The sequence below is a fragment of the Zosterops lateralis genome, assembly GCF_965231275.1.
Source record: "Zosterops lateralis genome assembly, chromosome: 8".
NCBI classification, from domain to species: Eukaryota; Metazoa; Chordata; class Aves; order Passeriformes; family Zosteropidae; genus Zosterops; species Zosterops lateralis.
This window is the reverse complement of record NC_139768.1, coordinates 20,742,783-20,755,390: the sequence shown is the minus strand read 5'-3', so window position 1 is coordinate 20,755,390 and position 12,608 is coordinate 20,742,783.

The window sequence follows — 12,608 nt, the reverse complement described above, 5'->3', positions numbered from 1 at the left end:
TTTGATGAAGGAAGGAATTGCTGTTCTGGTATCCTGATTCACATTCCACTTCTAAAAGGAACATCAGTGCATCTAATCTCAAACATACAAAAATAAGCTAAGGAATCTTTTCCTCTGTTAGATGTTGAAAAGCCCTTCCTGGAAAGCTGAAAAAAGGCCAGAGTATTTTTTTCTTTTAGCTCAGAATTTCCCTTTGAAGCAGTATTCACTTACACAGCTGAAGAGCTTGATCCCAGGAGTGCTATCTGTTGAAGTCAGTGAGAGGTAAAGGATGCTCAAAATCATGCCCTAATTGCTAGCTTGGCTTGAAGGTACGTGCTCTGTCCTACTAAGGAGCAGCAATCACCCTGTGCAGGGTGAAATTGTGGCAGGCTATGGTGGCTGAGCTTACCAGGTTATAAACACAGCATTGAAAAGAGGCACTAAACAGGGCCACATGTCAGGGCTGTTTTGACAAAAGATAATCAAGAGGGATGTGCAGAAGATCATCTACTTGAGTTAGAGCTTTGATGAGGATACTCTGCTTGAGTATCCTTTTGCTTTAAGCCCCATTTTTCATAGGAAGGTCATTAAATTACTTTGTTTCTGGAGTATATTTATTACTTTTAAATCTAGTGCAGTCTATTTAGTCTTTCATGATGCTTCATTGTGAATCATTAATGAGAAGCTCCTGCACACAGTCATAGAATTTGTCTGATTACTCCATTCATATTTAATAAGCTTGCTGCTTACACTTCAGAGTAACAACAGAAATTAGATAGTGCAATACTTTAGTCCTGGAGTGCCCCTAAATTTGGCTCTAAATTATTCATTATACTGGCTGAAGGCAAGAGAACTGTTGTAACCCCAAATTTATCTAAATCCTACGTTGTCTAATCTGTGCCTCTTTGTTGTTATTCTCACTTTAAAAAATAACTAATTTTTATTGAAACTGAAAACATCTAGGTTTTGTCTGTTGCAGATTTATCATCATTCTCTGCAAAAGCACTGCAGTCAGCTAAAAACAAAGATCATTTACTTGGACTTCAGCTATGTAGATAAAATGTGTGCCCTGCAATCAAGCAGGACTGTGAAGATGTGTTTTGTTGAAGCAGGGATTGTATTTTCTAGCTAAGACAGTATTTTTTTAAGCTGTCAATTAGACAAGAACACAGAGATTAACCAGCTGCAGTCTCACATTTTTAGGGTTTTATTGTTTCATTCTATAAACTAAATGTCTCTTTTGTATGGGTCATATCTAGAAACACACTATCAATGTAATATTTTTAAGGTCTTTAAAATAAATAAACCTTGTAAGATAAAAGGTCTAATCTAAGCCTAGGTGGGCCCTCAAGCAGAGTCTAAAATCATAAAGTAAATGTTGATGGGCTCATAACTGATTTACCAAAACAGACAGAATCTGCCATACTTTCAGATTTATCACTGGGAATGTCCCAGCATTAAAAATTGTATCTGAAAAACTGGACCACAAAATATACACCCCAACTTTGTCAAAAGGAGAAATTTCAGAAGAACAGCTCACCTAAGGAGACTTGTGTCCTCTGCTCCCATCTTCTAGTAGGGATTTCCTGTTCTCATGGGAATCATTCATGAACCACTTCTAAGTTTAAACCTTTAATGGATTATGTTCAACTGCTCAGCATCAAAATGGATCAGGTACTAATGGATGGCACTGGCTCTGAGGTTTGTCTCCCAGTGTTACTCAAGTCCAGCTGGCTGTCTAACACTGTGCCAAAAAACAGGCTCAGGGGGAGAGGTACTGAGCATCAGAGAAATACCAGCTCCTCTCAAAACGCCTTGGAGGAAAATAAATATGAAAAATAAAGTGGGGTTTAACAAAATTACACGCAACCAAGAACCAGTGCAGCTACCCCCACTTCTTCCTCAATGCCTGCACTGCTGAGTGAAATGGTTCCACTGTGGAAAGCCCCAGCCTGGGTTAGTGGCAGCAGAAAAACTAATCATTCATCTCACACCTCAGCTTGGTCTAACAACCTGGTCTAATAGGCCAAAATGAGGAAATAGCATAGAAAATGGTGTTACACTATTCCTAAAATGCACTAAGTCTGCATTAAAAGGTTGGAACCTCTTTGTACTCATTGCCTGTAAAGTGATGTGCACCAGAAATGTGTCATTATCATCACCTGGTCTTAAGAAATAAAGTAACACGTGTAAGAATTGGAGGCATTTTATCACATCTCAAGTACTGTCTCAGTGGAACACTCACAGAGACAGATTGCATATCCTGACAGCAGTCCAAGGGGGAAAAAAAAAACAACTTTAGGAAGGCAGCACAATCTAAATTTTTTAGAGTTGAGCCAACAGACAGATGGCAGGAACTAAACGTCCTTAAAAAAATCCCACGGCCGTGGTTGTCCTGGCATCAGTCTGATACTCTGCCAAAGTGAGAGCCCAGTGAATGAACTGCAAAGAGTTTACAGTTGTTTCTGTTGACACAAGCTTAAGGGGTAAGAGTTGGAATGGATGAACTGCTGCAAATGACAGCAACTCAGAAAGTCAGTGTGGGAACCTGCCCATTCAATACTGCCAGTGGGAGAGAGAGGCTCTAAAAGCAATCTGTGATTTGACAGTCTAATAAGTTACTTTTCAGCAATAGTAGATCAGTTACTGTGACTGCTCCATGACCAGCAGCTCCAGCTGCTGGAAGCTTACTTCTTGTGCAGAAAACAAGGACAAGGCTTTTCCCCACTTAAACCCTCAAAAATAAAGCTTAAATTAGATTTGTTTTGGATATAGCAGAGGTAGATTTATGGAATGACAGCTTCTCTGTTCTTTGCTCTGTGTGCACAGCACATACTCCTGTGTGGGTACCAGCCATACAGCTCCCCCAGGCACCCCTGCTTCCAGTGCCATAGTAGAGCTTAAAGATTTCTCTTTCAGAGAAATCCCATTAAATAATGCCTTTGCTTTCCCCTGTGTCTTGCAGAGCAGGAAATACCAGCTGGGGATGGAATGAAATCTAGAATAGCAGCTTGTATTAAACAAGGCTTTTGAGACCTTTTCCTCATTCTTTTAAGTACAGCTTAATGGTTCAGACACTAAAAGGATATGCTTTCCTTCTCAGAAACATTCATCTGGATTTAGCTTTGAAGTCCAATGGTTTTAACACTACAAACTGTGAGTTTGTGAGATTCAGCAGCACAGTGCACTTGCTTTCTCCCCAGGGGTCTCTACATTGTCTGACCAGCATAAAATGAGAATGGAGCCATAGGTTATGCTCACAGGAAGATGTTTGTGTGTCAGAGAATCTCCATCATGTCTCTGAAATCAGCTGTGCTTTGTGCTTGGGGTTGGCAGCCAAAACAACAGCCTTGTATGATGCTGGTAGGCCACGCTTCAGTTCATAGGCACACACTTCCAAATGCTTCTGAAAATCTTCTGAGCTCGTTTCAGAGGCTTCATGGGGCAGAGAACAGATAGAAAAGATGACCTTCCCTCAGAAGTCCTTTCCTCAATGGGTAGACTTGGAAATGTCTCCCACTCGTAATTCATATTTCCATCTGTCCTCTCATTGAAGGATGAGGGTGAAAACATGCCTGGGGGAAGGCTGGCCCCAGAACTGTGATTGGTTTTCCCTGCATCATTGCTGTCCAAAGTGAAGGAGACATCCTGGCCAGTGGCAGGCAGGCAGAAGGGGCTGCAAACACAAACCTCTGAGCTGATTAAACTTGCTTTGATCATCACAGTAATTCTGCATCAAAAATGCTGTGTGGCAAATCTCTGCATTGCACAGATCACTGTGCTGGAGCCATTCCTGGGTGAATGCTTTTCTCCTCAGTGCCTGAAAACGGGTTCTTTATTCCACAGAAAAAGGGAAAGATTGAAGCAAACTATGGGCAGAATGAACGAGCTGCAGGGTCTTCTCATTTCCTCTGGGGCCAGCCTCACAAGCCTGTCCAGGATCAGGGAGCAAAGAGGACACTTAAAGTCACTTTTCTTCTTTCTGGCTTTGATTGCTGTGTGCTTCTTGCCTGCAGATCCAGTTCTGTTTACCCTTCCCAGAAGTGCACTTAGTCATTAATGGAAGATTCGAATTCAGGCATTCACTCTGGGGAAAACATGGGTTACAATAAATAATGGTCACAGGTTAAGTCATCCAGGTATTGTGTATGCTCTTAATGGGTATCTGAGAAAAAATATGACATAATGCTTGCAAATAAATTTCCCCCATCGCACCACCATCCATTTAAAATTATATCTCTTGAGAGTTTTCAGCTATTTTCTTTGCTTTCTAACACAGCTTCCCTGTGTGTCTCTGACTCTGAAGTAGAGAGCTGAATTCAAACTGCAGAGAAATCTGTTAGAAGATGCCTGGAGGTATACGTGGCACAAAGACACAGGAACTTTATCTTCTTTCCTGGCTGCTCTGAACTGATTGTGGGGATTAATGATTTATCTCTCTTTAAAGAACTCCTTGGAGCTACATAGTCTCAAATCAGATAAAGTATATACTATTCCTCAATCAGGCACCTGCCAGTTTAGGTTCAGACTTTAATCTGGGCAGTTGTAGTTTTACAAAGATTTGACTTCAAGAAAAGTTTCCTGAGAGATATCATCAGTGTTCATCACTTTTCCAAAATCTGTATGATATTCCTTCTGTTAGGCTGGAATGATTATGAGAAGAAAGGAGAAACAGCAGAAATCTACCTTTCTGCTGAGAACAATGCACAGCTACACCTCTGTCCTGGGTAATCCCTTGAACAGTGTGTAGGACTTGAGCTCACTTGTGACACAAGGGCAGAGGTTGCATTAGAAAGTATCACAGGCACATTTCTTCCTGCCCTCAGGAGCAGGGTTGGGTACCAGCAGACACAGGGAAAGCAGGGAGCTCCCTCATCCAACCAGTTCCAGTTTGCTGCAGATTTGCATATCTGTGCAAAAAAGGAGCAAGGGATTAGTCAGAAGCAGAAATACACAATATTGGTCCATAGACAAGTGTTTAGGAGCTCAGTATTGGTGTTTGTGGAAATGCACCCATGTGGCTCAGTGACATTAAATCTGATTATTGACTCCCTTGTAACAAAGTCAGTGAGAGTCATCTTGTTGTAAGCATGTTTGGACCAGATAGTTGTCTGATTCATGTCCTTATTTATATGAATCCAAAGTGGGATTTGCTGTCTGTGGTAAAAAAGAAAACAAGCCATTTATCCACATATACAATAAAAGACAATTCACACACAGTCAGAGGTCTGCCAAATGCAAGACAGCTCCAGAGAAAAATGGCATTGTAAACCACTTCATAGCTTAAAAGAAAATAAGCTGGGTGTACAACAAGGTAGGAACCATCTGCTTGGCTTCAGTGGGAATTTCCCCAGAGTAATCATTACAGGGGTGGCTAGATCATGAAATAAAGGATTTTTTTCCCCCTATCTCTCATAATTAAATTTGCTGGGTTTCTGCAGAACAGTTCCTGGCTCAGAGTAAGGCATGTAGATCTCATACCTTATCATTGTAAAGCTACATAGTTACAGTGATAAGCAAGCCCATTTAGTTTAGCAGACTCTCACATTTTGTCTGACTGACAGATCTGAATTTTATACACATCATAAGTCTATTTTTTGTAGTCATGTCAGATTTCCCATTCAGCCACTGCTCCATGCCTTTTCTCCTCACAGCATCCAAGACCAATATCTGCTTGATGTAGTACCAGTTCTAGGAAGCTGAAATTGAAGGGGTGACCCTATTTGCTTCATTCTTCTTTATGACATTTAGACCAAGCAATTGACCTTTACACAGGTCTTCTGTAAAGTTAGGAGCAGAGAACATGAATCAAGAAGGTGGAGGTCTGCATGACCTTGTAATAAATTAATATTGTCCTTAGACTTGACGCTTTTGGACCTGCACTGTAAATTCTTGATCAGGATGTAAGTTCAGACCTACTCCTGGTTTGCTTCTGCTGTGGAATCTGGAATTAATATTGCAGGTAGTGATTCTGTTATAATGCAGTTTGAATTAAATATTGCTGTCAATCCAAGTACATTTAATTAAGCAATATTTACAGAGCAGTTGGATGCTCTGAGGACTACAATATAGTGACCTGGAATTGCTCAAGTCTTCCTTTTCTTTCTTTTATATTTCCATACTTCAGCATTTCAGCTTCTTTTGCCCTGGTAATTTAACACTGTGTCACATCCTCACAGCTGACCTTTAGAGGACAAGAAGCTGGGACCATTGTGTTGATTCTGTGCTTTTCCCCTTACAGTTTCATATAACACATATTAGATTTGCTTTTATTTTCTATGTGAAATGAAACCGATCTTGAGGGTTACACTCTCAAGAGTCAGAAATAACATTTTGTTGAATCTTTTTAAATATGCTAAGGTTGCTTTTTCCAGCTCCTATGCTAAATGGAAGAGGCCAAAAGAAGTAATAATTATTGTCCAGTCTTGTCAGTGCTATTAATTAAAAATTAATAGATTACATGTTAAAAGAAAGATAAATAATTTATCTCCAAGCAGTGAGCCTGACTAGAAAAACCCACATTCTGGCTATATTTTCTCAAAATACATCAAATACAGAAAGTAATTATCTCTCACAAAAGAGTTTAAAATTATATTTATTATATATGTTGAATGTAAATATAGTCAGTTGAGTTTACAGAGACAGAGAGAAAAAAATACAAATAAGGAAATATTTTTATAATAGGTGCTTTTTTTTTAACTTTTGCAATGTTTATTTGACTTACTAATGTTTTGTTTAGCAATATTGTTCTCTGTAATCAGAACCAGAGGAAAGTTATCAATGAACAAGAAACCAACTTTTCTAAAATGTCCCATACTCCATGAGCAAAGTCTTTGAACCTCAGGGCTCTGGCAGCATTTTTCCTTGCAGGAGCACAACGAGGATTTTTTCCTGATGGCTGCAGGGCTGAGGTGCAAGAGGAACCCACAAGGCCTCAGATGAACCCAAGATTTTGCTCCACTTCTTTTTCTCTAGACATCCTGATTGTTGCACATTTGGAGAACATAAATGTTAGATGGATTGGAGTTGGACCGTGAAAAACCTGCTCATTGACAGGGCAGTCCCACCACTTGAATCCTTGAATCCATCCACAGAGAATTCCCAAGCTGGCATGTACCCTAACCCATACAAGCTTGAATGGTTTGAAGATGCTTCTGTGCACACAATATTTGGGTCTGATGTGACTTTCAGAGTGACTTTCAGCCCACAGTCTTTAGTAATTTCCGGAGTTCTTTATCAGTCTTTACAAACATGGTATTTTGCACTAAGAGGCTGCTTAAGAGTCCCTCTCCCATTAGAATTTAGCAGAGCAAAGACGTTCCCACCTTCCCAGAAAGCCGGGAGCTCGGGCTGTCTGTCCTGCAGTGTGACACAGCTGTACTGCAGCTCTGCGGGATGTACCAGGTGCACCCAGGGCAGGAGCTGGCCTGGCAGCCAGGGGAGGGGAGCAGCAGATGCATCATCCCCTTCTGCCGCCTCCGCTCTGGGGAGAGACAACCCGGGGCTGCGGGGGCAGAGCGGCCTCTTGGAGCAGCAGCAGAAACCCCCAGGGAACGCTGAATCTGCGCTGTGGATCCTTAGGGCAGGGCGTTACAGATTTATTTTTTTTTTTCTCTATTATGCACATTTTGAGCTAAAATACCAGTTGCAGTGAGGCGTTTTCTGTGAACCAGTCTGTCAGAAGAGGGTCAGGCTCATGATGTGCCCATGCTAAGCCGGGGCTGGGCAGTGGCCCATGTGGAACACGAGCCGCCGCAATTACCGGGGAACACTCCGGGTCACATCGGGCCGCCCTCAACAGCACAGCACGGCCTGGCGGGGAGCGGGGCTGGCAGCCCCTGACTGATGATGAACTGGCTGTGCAGGCTTTAATTAGCCAGCGACAAGGCAGAATTATAAGCGCTGTTTTACGAGCGCAAAGTAAATACTTGCTCCCCTGCTTTGCCCGTCCCTGGAATTTATTAGGCGCTTGGATGTGCCTCGGAGCCAGGGAGGCAGATGCTGGGGGAGTGAGGAAGAGCCTTTTGCAACCTGACCCCTCAGGAGGAATAGCTGCAGCCAAGCCTTTTACGCTGGCACATTTTTCTGAAATATTTATGCCCGATGACCCGTTGTTTATCTCAGTGCCTTCCCTCCTTGCTCACCCCGGGCTGCCTTATCAGACAGTCTTTGCTATTTAGGGAGCGCAGAAAAAAAAGTTAGGAGACTGAAATTAGAGAAAAACCTTTTTGGCACACACTGAAGCTTCCACTAAGAGAGCTGTAGGAATTAATTGTCAGGCAGGAAAGGCTGGGAGTGGGGACCGGCGGGTGCCCCAGCAGTGTCATGCAATCCTGTGAAGGGCAGAATTCCCTCATCTCGGCAGGCGTGACTGCTGTGGATTTAGGTAGGAACTGCTTTTCAGGAGCAGCTATTGTTGTTGCACCCAATCCATGCTGGATGCCTTCCCTCTGGCTGCTTGCAGAAAGGGCAGCTGCAGCCTCAGCAGCAACTACAGCAGCCACCCGCAGCAGGGACACGGGGAAAAGCCTCAGAGCAGGAGGCAGAAAGTAGGTTAACCTGAAAGATGAGAGTGGGAACGCTGCTCTATAGACATCTTTCTTATTCAATTTGATTTATTCACTTTTTAGCGTCTCAGAAGCAGAGGGTGTTGCTTTGCATCATTGTTAGTGAGGAGGGAGCTGAGCTCCCTCCCTTCGTGCTCCCCCCTCTGTGACCTGTCTGATTGCTGTAGGACAAGAGAAGCCCAAAGAAAGTCAATATGGATAAAACCCTGTTGAATTCTGGTATTGGTCAGGCTGCTGGTGGAAGGGTACAGCCTCCCTCGGGTCACAGATTTAGCTGAGAATAGCAGATTTGTCCTTTTCAACAGTTTTGCAAGACAAGGTGCTTTTGCTGTGGGATTTTGGGGTTGCTTTGATCAGTTTTGGGTTGTTTTTTCTTTACTGTGTCTAGATTCAGGCTGCCTGAAGATAACCATGTGTTTGCCAGCGACTTTAGTGAAATAGGAATTTGACCTTGAAATATGCTGAGTTCACAGGCTATATAAACTAAAATATTTTGTATGTTTGCTCTAAATCCAGACAGCCAGAGGGCTAATGGTACATTTCCCCACTGCAAACAGATCTGCTGAAAAGCATGAACCTTGATTTAAAGGAAAGCCACCATTGCCGATTGTGTGTTGTATCTTAGATGGAGAGTGGAAGGAGAATTCAGATCAAATACACTTTATTGACTTTATTCCTTCTTTAACTAGCAGGTGAACTTCTGAAAATGTACACAGTAGCCTTTTTATGAAATATGAAAGTGAGCACTAAATTACAATCCTCAAATCACCAATTCAGAGCCCACAGATTTTTTTTTTTTTTTCCATTTCTTCATCTATAATTTCCGGGCTGGAGCTCTAGCCATTAATAGCAGCTACATCATTGCAGTGCCGACACTTCAGCAGCACCCTCATCCATTTCAGTCATTGATCCACTAATGTGCGCCGGATGAGAAAGGAAAAGGGCGGCTCATTCATCCTCCCCCTCCTTCCTCCTCCTCTCACCAGGTGGCAACCACTCACCCATTGCTTTAAATCCCTATCAGATTTCAGAGGCTCAGTGTTAATTGTCCCTGTACAAGGACTGACCCCAGACAGTAAAACTAAAATTAAAGTAACGAGGCCATGGAAGTGGGTGAAATGCTACAGGAGAAGATGGATCTGCACCTGCTTTCCTTGGCCCACAGACAGTGCTGGAAATGACAAGAGCTGGAGCTGCTAAGCACACTTGTAGGCATTGGGTTCTTCCTGGAATATGAAGCCAAACAAGGAAAAGAGTAGGAGAAAGGCTAAAGAATTTAGGCAATAAGATTAAAGGTACAGCAAAGAAATGGTACTTTGAGTAGCATCAGCTGCACAAGTAATACTGTAATTCCAGTTGCATATGGAGAAAAAAATATTCTTCCCATGGACATCCATGAGTGATCCATATTGAGTCCTGTTTAGGTGTTTTTCTGACTTACAGACAAACTGAGCTGAAAGATATATTGCTTGTACCTGTAGCTTACTGGGATTTCCTGATCCAGAAACCTGATTTTTAATTTTATTTAATTTTTTTTAAATCTATCCAACTAACCTATAGGCACATTGTTGCTTTCCCTTTCCATTCTTTGCTTGGTACATCTACTCTTTTGTTCTCATATTCCTTATATTTATATTGCTCATTTTGAGGACCAAAGGGCAAAGGAAATAAAAATCCTGTTAGTTTTTAAAGGACCACACAGCAGTAGATAATTGGTTTTCAATCAAGCCCAGACTTCTTTGATCTCCAAAGTCCTTACAAAGAAAATTTTGCTAATACACAAGCATGTGTTTGGTAGCACTACCAGGAGATCTGATTCTGCAAGTCTGTGATTACCTGAGCAGGGACTGGTAGCAATGCTGTGTTCTTATACCATCTTCCATTACACTTGAATTAATGAGACATAGCTACACTCTTCTGAGGAAACACTTTCAGTAATATTTCTCCCATGCTGTAGTTACAGAGATGTTGGGTCATGCAGCAGGGTCAGGAACAGAAACCAGCATCTTCCAGCTCCTCAGACCAGGGCTCAGCCATATAAACACCCTTCCTTCTCAGAGATTGCTGCTCTTTCCAGCTCTGCTCCATGGGGACAAATGGAAATGTGCTGCCCATTCCCACCCTGGTTCATGTTTCCACCTCTGCAGCAGTTTATCACCTTTGCCTGTGCTGGTTGAACTTTCTGGGCTGTGGTGCAATGACCAGTGTAATGTTGTTTATATAACACAATGCCCAGCAGCTAAGGATATGAACTTTTGAAAACCAGTTTTGCCACCAGAAAAACCGTGATGTGAAGCTACACCCCTGTTCATCTTCGCAAGGACTTAATCTCTTCTGTCACTTTGAATCTCAGTGACCTTCACCTCAATTTCCCTTGTTCACTAAATGCCTTTCCCCCTCAACCCACACTTAAACCCAACAAAACCTGTGGGGTTGGTGTTTTCTCCTGGGTGACAAGAGGAAATGGACACAAGTTGCATCCAGTGGAGGTTCAGATTGCATATTAGGAAAAATTTCTTCACTGAAAGGCTGGTCAGGATTTGGAACAGGCTCCCCAGGGAACTGCTGGAGTCACCATCCCCTGGATGGTGGATTTAAAAGACATGGAGATGTGGCACTGGGGGCCATGGTTTAGTGGTGGCCTTGGCAGTGCTGGGTTAATGGTTGGACTCAATGATCTTAGAGGTCCTTTGCAACCAAAATGATTCTATGATTCTGTATGAAAAGGCAAAATGTGTTCATGCTACAAAAACATGAGATACGGTTAAATAATTGATCTTGGGTTTGTAGGAATCTCTCTTTTCTTTTTCCCTTTCTCTTTTCCTTTTTTTTCTCCCTTTTGCTTTTTGTTTTTTCTTTCCTAGTCTTCATGCTGGGGCTCCCCAGAAGCAAACATACTTTTTTTTTAATGTATCAAGGCAGCATTATTTTGTGCAATCTGGAGAGGCAGAGTGCACAAGATGCACAGGTGTACACTTGTGCATGCATAGCAAAATCTATAACTGACTCTGCTTCTTTAAATAAACAGAATACATTCATTTAGCTTAAAATAGGACTCCTGTCAAGCTCCTGCCCTAGAGCAACTACCAATTGCATTGTCAAAATCACTCTCTGTGGTTCTGAATAGGTTTCTTAATGAAAGAGCAACATTAGCTGTTTAGAACATTTTGTCCCTGAAGGATGCAGCAGCAACAGCCACAGAATGATTTCTGGCTCAGACATGCTTATAAACGCTAGAAAGCATAATGGTTTAAATCATGATTATCAGCTCCCTGGAAATGCTTCCTATCAGTGATTCAGGGAACCAAGAGACAAATGGATACTAAGAGTGGTACCCACTAATGAGAGCTTTGTTTCTCACATGCACACTGACCCCTTAAAATAAATGTGGTGTGAGTAGGTTGTCACTGAAACAATGCAAAACCCAGGGAATGAAATTATTTGGGACCTAATCCAAATAAAAATATGTTCTGGTGAAATGAAATTATAATATTTTCTGGATTAAATAATGATTATCATGTGAAAGAAATTCTGTGCTTCTATTTTAGCAGTCTGGTCATACTGACTGTCACAGTAGCAATTTTTTATTCTGGGTAAACCTGGAGGCAGTAGTAGAGTAGAATATGACTTGAGTAGATATGTTTATATCCAAACCAAAGAAAAAGAATTTTTGTTATAAAATGCATGATTGGAACACTTAGGTGTTGTCTTGTTTCTTTAATAGGGATGGTGTGGCTGCACTTGGCTAAAGTCTCCCAGCTGGAGCTACAGCACCATTTAAATGTTGGTAAATACCAACAGCCTCATGCATATCCCCAGTCTGGGCTCCAGTCAGATTTCAGATCAAATGTCACTGTTCTCAGGCAGGAAAAGCCCTCAAGCAGCTTTTCCACAGCATGGAGGGTATCAGGATCAAAACCAACAACAAAGCAGATGACATTTTTCATCAGAAAATAGAAGTGTCTGTCTGTGCTTTGTCAGAGTCTTCTCCCTGGCAACAGGAGAATAAACTTTTCCTGGTGTGTTTGATCCTCTTATCTCCTATACTTGCAGTCTGTT